Raw genomic sequence first — 2,936 nt, 5'->3', positions numbered from 1 at the left:
CTGCCCCTGGATCCCTGGAAGTGTCCAAGGCCAGGCTGGATGGGGCTTGGAGCAATGTGGTCTAGTGGAAGGTGTCCCTGTCCATGGCAGGGGGTGGAAGAGGATGAGATTTGAGGTCCCTTCCATCCCAAACCATTCTGGGATTCCATGGCACAGCGAGCTGGGTGCAGGGACCCACCCTTTGCTCTGTGACACGGCCAACTCGCCGAGGGAACCCATCCCTTCTGCAGGCTGGAAATGCCCCGGGATCCCACGGGGCAGTGGTGGCCAGAGGCGTCATTCCTGCCCAGCACCTGTAAAGCCCTCAGGATCCCTTGGGGTGCTCAAACGTTGCAGGAAGGCCAAGCGACATGCAGGGCTGTTGCCTGCCCTGGCTGGCACTGAAGGTGAGAAGCTGATTTATTTTCAGGACCTGCAAAGCCCTAGGGAGGTGGACACGGCCAGGCTGGGCACCAGGGATGGCTCTTTTCTGTCCCTGGCACTGTGACTTCACAGTAAAGCGTTGGGACTCTCCAAAAGTTCACATCTTCCCGCAAGCCAGGCCGTGACCCAGTCCCACCCCAGTGCCTGCACAAGGGAAAACACCCTTTAGGCTGTTTGTGACCCTGGCTAGGTCTTCTTGTGGGGTGGTTCTTTTACACCCCAGCACGGCAACCAGGAGAGAGGGGGGGGACAAGGAGGGAGCTGCCAGGGCCAGTTATCTGATCCCAGCAGCCCCAGTGTAAACTTAGAATGGCCTTTTGGAAAGAACTTGCTGTGGCAAAACACGCAGTAAATCAGTGCTCTGAGTGCCAACAATATTTCGAGATTAGCAAATCTTAAAGCTCACTTTGGGGTCGTGGGTTGGAGCCCTGCCAGTGTAACTGGGGGGGTCTTCCTCACCTCGCACCCTCCAGCTCCCAGGGATTGCACCAAGCTGCAAATCCTTGCTTTTCGAAGGAGATGGGACAAGGTGCAGGGTCACCAGTGGGTGTGGGGTCCCGCAGCCCACTCCTGTGGATTCTCACCCCGTGCTCCTGAGAAGCAGAACTGACCCTCTGATTTCTGTGCCTTTTCCTTTCTGGACTACCTTGGAAAATCCCCGGTTTCCTCCCATTTTTTATCAAGTAACAAACCCGGCTCCCACCAGTTGCCCTGGCCCTTTCTAGCATCATCCTGTGATCCCTGGGACAAGTCACCGTGACTTCCAGCACCATCACCCCACCCCTCCCTCCCCAGTGTCTCCAGTGTCCCCAGCACCCCAGCACTGGGCTTTCCACTGGGCTTCGGGGTGAGAATGCCCAGGACTTAAAAGCCACCCAGGAGGTGGGACCCCAGTGCTTCCAGACATGTCACAAGTTTTCCTTGCTCAGCTGAGGGCTCATTCAACCTGTGAGACAAAGAGAAGGGAGAAGCCCTTGGAAGTGAGCTGGAAAAGGGGCATCAGATACCTGGGAGCCCCAGCCAGGTGCATCCCAATGGAAAATCACCACAGGCTCTGCATCCTGCAGGAGACTGACCCCTGAAACACCTTCCCAAGGGCAAAACATCCTGGAAATGGCATTTTAACCCAGGATAAATCCCTGGGTCATCACAGGAGGCCTTAGGGAAGATCCCAGGCTACACCTGAGAGTTCTGTGGCTTGACCCTTTCCAGGCCATTTGTAGTTTGGATGCAGCTGTGTTGAGAATGGAGGAAACCACTTCATCCAGAGCAGTATTCCATCAAGGATCTGGAGGAATGTGGGACTGAAACCCCGATTGCTGCTGCTCTTACATCCATGCTGTTTGAGTGAACACCCTGAATTATTCCAAGCTTAGACCTCCTGTCACTGAGTTCTCAAAAAGGTTTGTGTTGGCCACAGAAGGTCACTCCTGTCTGTGTCAGGGAGAGCAGGAAATGTTGCTTGTTGGAAGGACACTGTCAGTGTAGCTGAGCTCCTGCTCCTTGTGGAACTACTACAAAATAAAAAGCTGCCAAGGTCAGGTGCAGCAGCAGCACAGGCTGATATTCAAAATAATGCTCCTGCTTATTGGCATTGTGGGATGGCTCCCACCTGTGGTGCTGCATGGACCTGACCTCAGAGTGCAGGGAAAAGAATTCAGCAAAACCAGCACGGAGCTGCGCCAGGGGAGGGTCAGGCTGGAGATCAGGGAAAGGTTCTTCCCCCAGAGGGTGCTGGGCACTGCCCAGGCTCCCCAGGGAATGAATGGGCACAGCCCCGAGGCTGCCAGAGCTCCAGGAGTGTTTGGACAGTGCTGCCAGGGATGCCCAGGGTGGGGTTGTTGGGGTGTCTGTGCAGGGCTGGGAGTTGGACTGGATGATCCCTGAGAGTGTCTCCCAGCTCAGGGGCTCCTGTGATTCTGTGATCTGTGGTTGCCCAAATGCCAACAGCAATGCCAGCCCAGCTGGGAGCCTGTAAGCTGAGATGTCCCCTGGCCAGAAAACAGCCTCGTAGCACTTGCCCTGCACTGTACTTGCAAAGGGGCTGCAGCCCAGCATGAACCCTCCCTGTCCACCCAGCACTGCCCAGGCCCCTCTCCCCAACACCACGTTCATGAAATCCCAAATGTAGATTGAAATTCTTGGGGTTAAAACCATGAGGTGCAAGGAAAAGTGGCTAGATTGTCTTTGTTTTCCAGTCCCTGGGAGCTTTGTAGCCTCCTCTACAACCACCATGCAAAAATTGGGCCCTAAATCTTTTTCCGTGTAAAAATGGGCAAATTTTGGGTGTGTGACTTTGACATGGGGGTCTCTGCACCCCAGCAATGGAACAAGGAGGCCTTTGGGGGGATAAGGGATGTGCTTGGTGTACCATGAGGGATGACATCTTTTTTACTTCCCCGATCTGGGTCTGCTTTGCTCCTGGTCATGGCTCAGGGTGTCCCAGCTGAGGCCCCCGGGCCGCGCTGCACCCACGGGGAAAGAGGAGCCGGCAGAGGATGTTCCATGGCACC

This window comes from Corvus brachyrhynchos, unplaced genomic scaffold, assembly GCF_000691975.1.
Source record: "Corvus brachyrhynchos isolate BGI_N302 unplaced genomic scaffold, ASM69197v1 scaffold555, whole genome shotgun sequence".
NCBI classification, from domain to species: domain Eukaryota; kingdom Metazoa; phylum Chordata; class Aves; order Passeriformes; family Corvidae; genus Corvus; species Corvus brachyrhynchos.
The sequence above is the reverse complement of the archived record's forward strand: the minus strand, read 5'-3'. Positions refer to the sequence as shown.